The following is a 12,980-nucleotide window of genomic DNA, read 5'->3' on the forward strand; positions in this document are numbered from 1 at the left end:
TACAGTAGGTTAGAATCAAACATACCAATGAACCAGAATACTGTAGAATACGGGGATGAATGCTGATACCTAGACGTGCAAAATACATCTATAAACAATAAGTGCTAGAGTTTGTTAAACAACATAAACATTACCGTACAATAAGTACTAGTTTAGTCAGTCAATATGGGAGCAGTGTCAGTTGTCCTTTAAATATTCTGCAAATAGATGGGTCTTCAGTCTGCGTTTGAAGACTGCGAGGGACTCTGCTGTCTGGACAACAAGTGGGAGTTCATTCCACCATCTGGGAGCCAGGACAGAAAATAGTCTCGATGCTTGTCGTCCATGAGACCTGAAGCAAGGTATTTCAAGCCGAGCCGTACTTGAGGTATGGATCGGGCTTTGACCATTGACCTCATGTATAAAGGGGCTGGTCCATTTTTGGCTTTGTAGGCAAGCATCAAGGTTTTAAATCTGATGCGTGCAGCTACAGGGAGCCAATGAAGGGAGCGCAGCAGTGGAGTAATGTGTGAACTTAAGAAGATTGAAGACCAGTCGTGCTGCTGCATGTGGTCATGTGATTCCTATCAAGAATGTCTAAAATAATTTGCATGTATGTATTTTCTGAAGGTTAAAGCAGGATTTCTTGAGGTTTGATTTGCAAAACTCAATGGGTTCTAGTCATCATTTAAAAACTATATTATCCAGTTTCTCAGCCTAATAATATTAAGAGGGAAATGTACTTTTTTAGTTTCAGTGACACTGGTAGAAAATGGGGATAGACTAGATCAAGCACACACTGATCTCAGCCTTTGGAAGACAAAGTGGTGAAAAAAAATCGCAGTGAGCTCAGGACTGAGGCCATGGAGGCACGAGGCAGTAAAACTGCATGAGCAAGAGACTTTGGACATTCGCAGAGCATTTACGGGAATGTATGATGATCACCTTCTCAAGCTGGTTAACCGAGTTCCAGTTTTTCCACCCATATGCTCTGTGGGCTCTTGACCCACTATCAGCAGTGTTTAGCACTAGCAAGCAAAAAAGATACAAACTGATAGTGGAATGCATAAAATTACTCCTTTGTCAATTTAATACAAGCAAAACACTAGTAGCCAACAGCATAGCTTTACCTCCTTAGCATACCCAAAGTTTCTACATTGTGTGGTCTGTAATAGTCTTATGAATGATAAATGATTGAATATTATATACCTTGGCACACAAGTACAACAGGTTGTTTGTTTCTCTTTTTTTAAATCGAGTTGTCCTTGGTATCACCAAAGAAGCTGCTTTATTTTGTTAGTTGGAAAGAGCACAACTGACTAGGGGAGACAACATTGCTCTCTCTAATATCGGACGCTCCTTGAGACACCACACTAGTGAAGCTGTGGAAAAAAAAAGAAAAAATTTAAAATTGAAACTCCCTGCACAGATGTAAATAGAATAGAATGTAAATGGAAGTTATTACTGCAGAATCTCAAGGGCCAGCCCTATAATTCACAATTTAGTTTTAACTTTTGAGTGGTTTGTATATGGAAAAAATTCTGTGCCAATAGAATTTGTAGGCTTTCGTTATGCAAATAATATTGAAGAGGTGTGTCAATTAGCATAGGAGTCTCTGATGCTGTATGCTCTAGTCCCATCCCAATGTGGTGCCGCGATATAATGTACAGCCGGTTATCTTCCCTGACCTGCTGGATGTCCAACTGGCACTCACAAAACAATGTGGGGTTAATAGATAATTGGAACACATTCAAGGGCAAGCCTGGCCTTTTAGGGTGGAATGGTATCCATCCTACTAGGGAGGGTGCTGCTCTCCTTTCCTGTAACATAAACTATAGTCTCATGACAGAGCTAATTAATCCATGGCAATGCAGAGCGGAGGCCAGGCAGCAAAGAGGCTAAACCAACTATCTGCTGGTTGCTACGTAACGTCACCTGAGGTTCATCATTTTAACTGTGTCTGTTCCCCAAGCTAAGCAGAAATACAGAAAACATGTCTTAATAACCTAATAGTATTAAAGTAAATGATTCACAGAACACTGCCTGCACCTTTTATCTAATGCTGGGCTTACTAAATGTTAGATCCCTAACATCTAAACACTTGTGATAAGTGAAATCCTAACATAGATTTAATGTACTCTGTCTAACAGAAACCTGGATCAAGCCAAATGAGTACAACACTTTATACGAAGCATGTCCTTCTGGCTACAGCTATGTACACCACCCTCGTCTAACTGGCCATGGAGGCGGCATTGCAGTCATTTATACTGGAGTCATTAATACATTTATACTACATTAGGCATAAATCAGATTTATGGTTATGATTTTGAGTCCTTTGAAATTATTTTTAATATAAAACATGTTTAGCATTAATGATGTAACAAGTGATAAGAAACCCACCCCACCTCTTCCACTAATTCTCATCTACAGACCACCAGGACCCTATTCAGAATTTATTAACGAATTTGCAGATTTCCTCTCTAATCTAGTCACTCTAATGGAGAGAGCCATTATTGTTGGTGATTTCAATATTCACTTTAATAGTGCCCAAGACTCTCTGAGATCAGCTTTTAGTTCTATATTAGAATCAATTGGTTTCACCCAATGTATAAGAAAACCCACACACTCTGGTGTAACTTAGTACTGACATACGGTGTAGACATAGAGAATGTAGTTATACACTATATTCCCAAACTAACCTATCCAAATAAGGTGTTCCAAGACTTAAGGTGTTCCAATCACTTCCATGGCCACAGATATATAAACCAAGCACATAGGCATGCAGACTACTTCTACAAACATTTGTGAAATGGGTCATTCTCAGGAATTCCAGCAAGGTACCATAATAGGATGCCACCTGTGCAACAAGTCCAGTCGTGAAATTTCCTCGCTATTAAATATTCCACAGTCAAATGGTACTGGTATTATAATAAAGTGGAAATGACTGGGTACAATAGCAACATAGCCACGAAGTGGTAGACCATGTAAAATGACAGAAAGGGATCAGTGGATGCTGAGTTCACCAACTTTCTGCAGAGTCAATCACTATAGGCCTCCAAACTTCATGTGGCCTTCAGATTAGCTCAAGAACAGTGCGTAGAGAGCTTCATGGAATGGGTTTCCATGGCCGAGCAGTGGTTGCCAGGAGAACAGTACTTGTGTGACTGCATTGTCCAAGTGTAAAGTTTAGTGGAGGGGGATTATGGTGTGGGGTTATTTTTCAGGAGTTGGGCTCGACCCCTTAGTTCCAATGAAAGGAACTGTTAATGTTTCAGTATATGAAGAGATTTTGTACAATTTCCTGCTCCCAACTTTATGGGAACAGTTTGGGGATGGCCCCTTAGTGTTCCAACATGACTGTGCACTAGTGCACAAAGCAAGGTGGATGAGCATGGATGAGCGAGTTTCATGTGGAAGAACTTGAGTGGCCTGCACAGAGTCCTGACCTCAACCCAATACAACACCTATGGGATGAATTTGAGCGGAGACTGCGAGCCAGGCCTTCTCGTCCAACATCAGTGTCTAACTTCACAAATGGAACAGTATTAAAAAATTCCTATTGTTCCTCTGGAACAGTAGTCAAAAATTCCCATAAACACACTCCTAACCTCGTGGAAAGCCTTCCCATAAGAGTTGAAGCTGTTATAGCTGCAAAGGGTGGGCTGACATCATATTAAACCCTATTGATTAAGGTTGGAATGTCACTCAAGTTCATATGCGTGCGAAGGCAAATGAGCGAATAATTTTGGCAATATAATGTACTACCCCATTTGGATGCCATCTCAGGCAATTGCCTCATTTCATTTGAACTATATATGAGCCACAATGTGGTAACTTCACCTCACTACCACACCAGATAGATACAAGATCATGTCAGACACTGCATCAAGATTCATTGCGAATCTCCCAGATTTATCATTTGCAACTAGGGTACCCTCAAACCCCATGGTCAAATAACTCAATGCTTAGAATCAGTATTCTGATGCACATTCAATGATATTGCTCAATTTAAGAATGTAAGTAAAGTAAATGTAAGTAAAAAATAGAATGCAAATGGTGACACACTAAGCTTGTAGCCTTCCAGCTTTCATGGAAGGAGAGCCTTCTCGTGCATAGAAAAGCAGTTATTACTACTCGAACAACTTATCTCTCGACCCTAATAGAAAACAACAAAAATAATCCTAGATTTCATTTTAGTACAATTGCACCTCTCCCTAGGAATAAAACTGACACCAATGCTCAGATTACATCACACAGTAGTAGTGAGTTCATGATTTTTTAAAATGAGAAAATTAAGCACATTAGAGATAACATTAAGATTATTAACATGCCATCAGGCAGCTACTTAGAGATCAGAACAACCTAACTAAAAATGACTCTAGAATTCTTTACACAACGATCCAAAAGCCAGAATTTACATCTCTGATCTCGCACTCAAAATCCTCCACTTGCTTACTAGATTCACTGAAATCCTACCTGAAGTAACTGAACCTTTACTAAATTTAATACACTCCTCCTTGAACCTTGGCTACATTCCTAAATCATTCAAATTTGCAGTAATCAGACCACTTATAAAAAAAATCTAACCTCGACCCATGTCAACTGTCAAACTACAGGCCGATCTCAAGTACGAAAACAGCACTAATTAAAGTCGTTAATAACCTGTTGTTGGCTTCTAAACAGGGTTATGTTTCTTTGCTTATATTGCGTGATCTGAGTGCAACATTTGACACTATAGATCACAACATTTTACTAGATAGACTTGAAAATGTTGTTGGGATTAGGGGAATAGCCCTTTTCTGGTTTAAATCTTATCTGGCTGGTCACTACTAGTTTGTTAACATATATGGAGACTTCTCAGCATACAAGGTTAGCTACGGTGTCCCACAAGGCTCTGTTCTAGGGCCTTTGCTTTTTTCTTTATATATGCTACCTCTAGGTGACATTATATGTAAACACTAGTGCTAGTTTCCACTGCTAGTTTCCACTCAGCCAAACCAGAGGACATATATCAGCTTCGTATTATTGACAAATGCATAAAGGTCATCAGACACTGAATGATGAGAAACTTTCTCTCACTTAATCCTGACAAAACAGAGGTGCTCCTATTATGCCCACAGAGAGCTAGGTCCTCTTGCACCACCTTTCTCCACCTTAGGAACATTTCAAAGATTAGGAACATGCTCTCCTCACATGATGCAGAAAAGCTAGTTCATGCATTTATCAAGATTGGGCTACTGTAATGCCTTACTATCTGGCTGTACCAGCTAGTTCAAAATACAGCAGCCAGAGTTCTTACTAGAACTAGAAAATTTGATCACATCACTCATATATTAGCTACTTTACATTTGCTCCCACTAAAATTGATAATAAAATACTTCTAATGACCTACAAAGCAGTGAATGGTCTTAGCGAACTCCTAGTGCATTTTGACCCACTACATCCTCTTAGTTCAAAGGGAGCAGGCTCTTTACTAGTACCAAGAATAAGAAAATCTACTGCAGGGAGCAGAGCCTGGGATGTTATGATGCTGTCACTTCCCCTTGCTTTTGTAACTTTGTTGACTGAGAGTGGCAGAGTGCTGATGTTCCAGGGTGCCTTCATGCCAGTGTTTCCTTCTCGCTCTATTCTTTTAGCTGTGCTGTCATTGCTAGATCTGCCGGAGTCCATCTTTGCACATTATAGTTCCTTAATTTACACACCCTCCTACCTGGACATGCCTAATAAACTATTCTGAGTTTATGCTGAGGTACACCTACTCCTGATGCCATAATGTTACTGAGCCTAAACCCGTCTCAGCTGCCATGGCTACTCCCACCACCCCTGATGTCCCCTGCTGTAGCCCACCACACCTCCACCCCAGCCAACTACTTCTCTGTTTCCCTTAACGGATGTTCTCTTGAGGGATGGGTTTCGGACACATGCACACCATGCTCTAGGGAGTCTTTTCTTGCCACTCTCTCCCTTGGCTTGCTCACTGGAGGCTTGGACTTGGACATTTGTAAAGCTGCTTTGTGAAAACATCTGTTGTAAAAAGCGCTATATACATTTTTTTTTTTAATTACATTTTGATGTTGAACTAGACCTATGTGAATTTCATGTGACTGTGTCTTTAAGGCTTTAAATGCAATTCAGTTCTGTTTAAGTCAGTTTCACATGAATGGAAAATATCAAATAAAAAAATTGCAGCACAACGGCATTTTAAATTTATTTAATGAACTTCAGATTCAAGTCACTGAAGTTCTACATTAGGGTCTATGACACTCATTTAATGGTAAAACCTATCAAACAGCACATATATTGTAAATGCCTTGCTATGTGCAAACACATGACTCAGTGTACAATTACAAAACCTGACTATGTAACACATATGGTGTACAAATCCAAAACCTAACTATATATTGCACATAGTATGCTTTGCAAATATAAGCCTATGGCCCAGGGCTTCCCAATCCCAGTCCTGATCCAACACAATCACAGAATGTGCAGAGCATGGGACCCTTAGCACTAAGATGGCGCAATACCTGTTTTCTGGTACCGATCTGATACTGATATCTTGCATTTGAATGTTGTCTGATAACAATACCAATACAATATTTAATTTCATTAAGAAACACCATAGAGCTGTAGTTTAGTTGTTTTGGGGAATTGTTTTGTGTGAGATGTATTATATATGCTATTTTACAGATTTCATGCATGGAATAAAATAAATAAAATTATAAAAAGAAAAACACTGTTTACAAGACTAAAGCACTTTTCTCTTCCATTGTCTTACAGTCAGTGTCTCTCTTACTACTCTTACAGTGTCTCTTTTATTGCCTTGGCCATCACCTGCCTGGTTCTCAGTGGTAAATCACCATACTACTCCATTCTATACCGTTCTACACACTAAATCCAAACAAGGCACTAAATGAGAAGACAGAGAGAGACTACCTGTACTACTGTACTACTAAGTCTCTCGTCACTCAAGCTCTGCTTAAACCAATAAAAATTTTATCTGGTATTGTTTACATTTACCTGACACTTTTGTCCAAAGCTACTTACAATTATGATTGAAGATTAAGGGCTTTGCACAGGGGCCCAACAGTGGTGACTTGGTAGTGGTGGGGTATGAACTAGCAACCTTCCAATTACAAATGATGTACCATAACCACTGAGCTACCACTGCCCTCTTTATCAAATGGTTGTTTTTTCTAGAAAGAAATCTTTGGACAGTTCATTGACTTTCGCTTATTGTCCAGCATTTTATTCAAAATATCAAGTCTCTGTTCAGCAGGATAATGCAGTTTCAATATACTAAGTTTCAAGTTTTACCTGTGCTTGTACAATGTAAGATTGTCTGAACACAGACACAACCTGCTAAGGCAGCTAAACTTTCAAACACAACCAACAGTAATGAGATCATTGCGCAGCATTACATTCCCACTTTTGTAACTGTCCATTTCCAAGTCTCACTGCTAATTCTATACTATTTCTTATAATACTCAAGACCTAGTGTAAAATCAAACTTCTATTTATGACTTTTCATTCTGATAACATAATAAGGTTCTTCACATCCAGTCTGACTTTGTCAGTTGTGCCAAATTGGTTGTATAATCACGGAATGCTCTCTGAAGCCGAAGTATGTGTAATTTAAATTTAAATGTTTTTATTTTCAGAAAAAAATAATGTTATAAAAAGCAATATCATCATCATTCAACAAATTAAGTCTTATTTTAGAATCCAAAATAGTTATATCATCCAATGTAGTGTCATTATACAAAGATATTGTGCTGAAACTGATACAGAAACAAGAAATAACTATTTATTTTTAGAAAAAATTATTCTTAGGAAAAGACACCAACATTTCCACAAAATGTTAGGTTGAAAATCTGGACAAGGGTTAAATTTGTCTATGAACTTCATAATGGCCTGTTTTTTTAACGTGCTAAAGTCCCCATTTGATGCAGGAAACAAGGCTACATTTGCATTATCTGTTAGATGCATTATCTGTTAGAAACTGACCAATTAAGTCAGCCAGCTAGCTACTTGGAAAACAGTACTAGCTAATCTCACATCCTAATGAATTTGTTCTGTATAGTTAGCTACATAAGCAGTATGCCCGCCCCCCCGGTATAACTGTTAATGTACATTCCATCGACTAACGTCCTGATAGTGTCTTAGCTAACTAGCTTACTTTACAATGCATAATTCAATATCAAATAAATTAGCCTATAAATAAAATACCTAAAATAATAGGCAGTATTGCCGCCTGTCATGTCATCCTCTGAACATTACTCTTTTTCTTGAATTAAATAACATATAGGCCCATTCATCTCTAAAAAGAAAAGAATGACACAACTACACCGTACGTAAAGGAATCGAAAATAATAACCTAAGGCGATGAAAAGAAAAATTTGTTGTTTTATTCTCTTCCTTTTATTGTTGTTAGAATAATCAATTTTAAAATAAAAAATAAGAAATCATTTTTCTATAAAAATCACCACCCCCCCCCCCCCCTCCGAAAAAAAAAAGTGAATAAATGAACAAAGCAATGATGCACGGACCCTGCTGGTACAAAAGTATTTCCATAGCTAACTAACTACTTCACAGTTGATTTTTGAAAATTCCAATCTTTTAATTGACAAGTTGTTATTGTTATTGTCCCTCTAGAGTGGATATATACTGTTCAGTACACAGAATGAGAAGTACTTTGTTGACCTTGAGACGGCAATAAAACTTTTTTTAATTTGGCACCGGAATACACTACACATAATCTTGCTATATGTTTGTGACGTCGAAACCACGTACTATATATAAATTAAGACCACTGGTGTTGCCGTTTAAAAACAAACAGAAACAAACAGGTCTAAATTTATATATAGTCACAAACCTATAGCGCTGTGAGATCAGCAGTTGCCTGTAACATTTAGCAACTAACATTTAGTAGGCTGCGTCGGTTAACCGGACAAAATAAGATAAAAGGTAACTTTCTTTGGAATTGCACATGCCAAAAGGGTTTAACAAGAATGAATGATCTCGGTATATTCACGTAGACGTGTGTGTTTAGTATAGTACAAAAGGGCGTGTCTTCATAATTTACGCAACTTAATGAATACTTTGGTCTTTAGGGCAAAGGAAATCAGGTTAATTCATGCTAGTGATTAAGATTTGTGGAATGGAATAACCGTTTATATAAGGGACGCAATGTAAATGCGGAATCGTTTCGGAGACTATAGGAGAAGGACAAAGACCACGTATTGAAATATCAAAAGAATAGTTCGTAATATTAAATTGTATTATAAGAATCATGCCCCTTTCTGGCAAAGGCACAGCCATGAAAAGACTTATGTAATTATTACAATGGCGTATATATGCCCACAATAGCCAGAGTAAGCGCTTTAGTTAATCTAAGGAACTGGAACGAACTATAGTTTCGTTACATGCACAGCAGTATATTCTGAATTTATATCTGTAAACGCAACCTTTATAACACATCCAAGTTTTCACACTTGCGAGTTTCGAAATTTAAAAAAATAATAAATAATAATCTTCATTTCGGACATAATGTTAAGCAAAATGGACATACCCCCGTAAAACGTTATTTCTAGCTTTGCTGTTCGTGTTTATTTTGGTATCATACAGCAGGTATCACAGGTGTGGTATTGCAAAAAGAGGAATCTGCCAGAGTGGTGATGTTTATATTTGCTGATCATATTTGTGACCAAGTGATTAAAAATATATATGTTTTCAGTGTAGAATCATGACTATCTTTGGTACCTGGAAATGGAATTTCTTAAGATCTGCAGAAGGAATTCTTATTGACAAGATCAAGCAGAACCCAAGCTATCCTTTCAGACAGGAAAATGATGGTGAGTAGCAAAAAGAGTAAAGGATGTGCTTTCATATCATATAGACTGTCATGAAGTTGGATGTTCAGCTGTGAGAATGATTTAATTGAATGAACAGTATGCAATAATTAATTTATACAATATTCTTTGCATGTTTACAGTGTTTGTGCTGGAATATTATAAAAATAGTATCTGGAAGGGCACTCTTCTTATTCTTGCTTCAGTTATTGGAATTCTCTGTATGAAGTTGTATCGGGAGGTTTGTAAAATTTTCACCAGCTAAATGGAACAGATAAATCTTCTTCTAATATAAAGACAAAACATTTGGTCCCAAAATTTGAGATTTAAATTCTACTTAGGAAGGCATCAGTCTTTGCACAACAATTCTTAAACCATCTTTTCTGTATCTATGATAGGACCAACCTAATAATGCAGGCTTTTTGATCTTCGGTGTGTGCATCTCTCTTTGGCTGATCTGCTCTGGGGCTTTCTGTCACTGCCTTGTGATTGATCATAAAACCAAAGAGTATCGTTGCTATGTGCGTAATCATTTATGGCACCGTGCTCCGCTTTACCGGATCTACATTCGCATGATTGCACAGAAGAGCGATAGTTCTAATGACAAGAGTAAGTGAGTCCTGGTTACTTCCTTGCCCGTTTCTGCTAGTCACATTGTATTTAAAATGACAGAACATTGTTTAAAGATTTTAACTGTACTCTGATATTTATATTTTAACTTGTACACTATGCCTTGTCATATTTGGGGGATATTTTGTAAATCGCATGATTTCTTATTAAAACCTTAGGAAACCTTTACTTTAAATTGATCTTAAACGGATACAAGATTGATGCACAGGATCTTTGTGGCTTTTCTAAGAAAAAAGAGGTACAGCACAAATGGGTCATCTATTTAGACATAAGAAAATCAGGACATGCACAGTTCTGGCCAAAAGTTGAGACTGACAAAGTTTGGTTTTTACAAAGTTTACTGCCTGAGGTTTTTTTTTTTTTTTTTTTTTTTTTAAGATTCTTTGGTCAGATGTTGATATGGTATAGCCAAGTACAATTGAAAGCATTTCAGAAGTTTTTTACTTTTTGACAAATACATCCAATTTAAATAAAGACTTAATATTTACAGTGTTGACTGCTTTTTTAACACTTCTGCAATTCGCCTTGGCATGCTGGATATCAGCTTCTGGGCAAAATCTTGACTGATGCCAACCCATTTTTTGCACAGTTTGGGTTTTTGTTTGTCCACCCTCTTTTTGTGGATTGCCACAGATTCTCAATGGGATTGAGGTCTGGGTAGTTTCCTGGCCATAGAGTCAAAATTTCAATGTTTTGTTCACCAAACCACTTGGTTATCACTTTTGCCTTATGACATGGTGCTACATCATGCTGCAAAAAGCATTGATCACCAAATTGCTCCTTGATCATTGGGAGAAGTTGCTCTTGGAGAATGTTTTGATACCATTCCTTAGTCACCACAGTGTTCTTAGGCAAAACTTTGAGCAAAACTGCTCCCTTGGATGAGAACCAACCCCACACATGAATGGGCTCAGGATGCCTCACTTTTGGCATGACACAGGACTCATGGTAGTGCTCACCTTTTCTTCTCCGGACAATCATTTGTCCAGATGTCCCAAATAGTAGGAATGGGGCTTCATCAGTGAAAATAACTTTACCACAGTCCTCTGCAGTCTATTCCCTATACTTCCTGCAAAATGTCAGTCTGTCTTTGCTGTTTTTCTTGGAGAGAAGTGACTTCTTTGCTGCCCTTCTTGACACCATCCTCCAAAAGCCTTCGTCTCACTGTATGTGCAGATGCACTCACACCTGCCTTCTGCTATTCATCAGCAAGCTCTGTGCTGGTGGTGACATGATCCCATAGATTCGATATATGGTTGATTTAGGTGTTATCTTACATGCAGCAATGTCCTTGCCTGTGAAGCACTTCTGATGCAATGCAATGATGACTGCAAGTGTTTCTTCTGAGATAACCATGGTTAACAGAAGAAAACTTCAAGCACCACCACCCTTTTAAAACAACCAGTCTGCTCTTCTAATCAGTATGACAGAGTGATATCAGTTGCCTTGTCCTCATTAACACTTTCTCCTGAGCTAAAGAGAAGATCACTGAAATGATGCTAGCAGGCCATTTTGATTTTGTGGCAGGGCTGAAATGCAGTGGCTGAAATTAAGTAATTTTTGTGATGAAGTTAATTTTACAATTTATATGATCACTCTTCACAATCTAGAGTTGATGCAAATTGCCTCCATAAAAACCGAAGCAGCAAACTTTGTGAAAACCAAAATTTGTGACTGTAAACTCTACCAAATACTAATCTAGAAATACATGGTAATGGATTTATTTATAATGAAGCATTGCATCCTATGGATTAATCATTATATTGCTGAACTATTTTGATTTTTTGTAAATACTAATATTTTTTAGGTTCTCAATACCCTAATTCAAAAAGAAAGAAAACCTGTTTCTGGATTATAGGACAAACCTGATAATGTTTTATCTGTATCAATCTGATGTTACTGATATGTTGTTTCATAGTTGTTGGAACGCCTGGGTAAGAGGATAGCCAAAAACCTCCAACTCAACTATTTCGATCATTTGGGTGCCTCAAAACACCACGACATTGTCCACAGGCCTGAGACTTTGTTTTAACTTTGGATGGACCATTTCTCATCTGAAAATTTGCCTACCAAATATCCTCAAGGACCCAGCATTTGAAAAAAGACCAATAATATAGCATGCACATTAAATAATAAAAAAATCCTTCACACCTATTTGTGACTATATTGAGATAAATCCAGCTTCATGTTTGTATATCAATTAAAACTTTCAAAAGTTGCACAAGTTTGTTTCTGTTTAATTCAAAGTCAAATTTATTTGAACAGTGCTTTTTACAACAGATGTGGTCATAAAGCAGCTTTACAAATGCGACAGTGGCAAAGAAAAAGTCCCTAGAGCATAAAGAAGAAACAAAGACTCAAAGGGGGGGGCATCGTCCTCTGGCCGACAATGTTAACAATATAGACAATAAGGAGCAGAATAAACAGTGAAAGAAAAAATTAAATAAATAATAAAATGGAAAAATAAGCAATTAATGTCTAGTCTGGTTTTCTAAAAGTCCCAGTCTGGTCCTTATGGTGTGC

This window comes from Electrophorus electricus, chromosome 6, assembly GCF_013358815.1.
Source record: "Electrophorus electricus isolate fEleEle1 chromosome 6, fEleEle1.pri, whole genome shotgun sequence".
NCBI lineage: Eukaryota > Metazoa > Chordata > Actinopteri > Gymnotiformes > Gymnotidae > Electrophorus > Electrophorus electricus.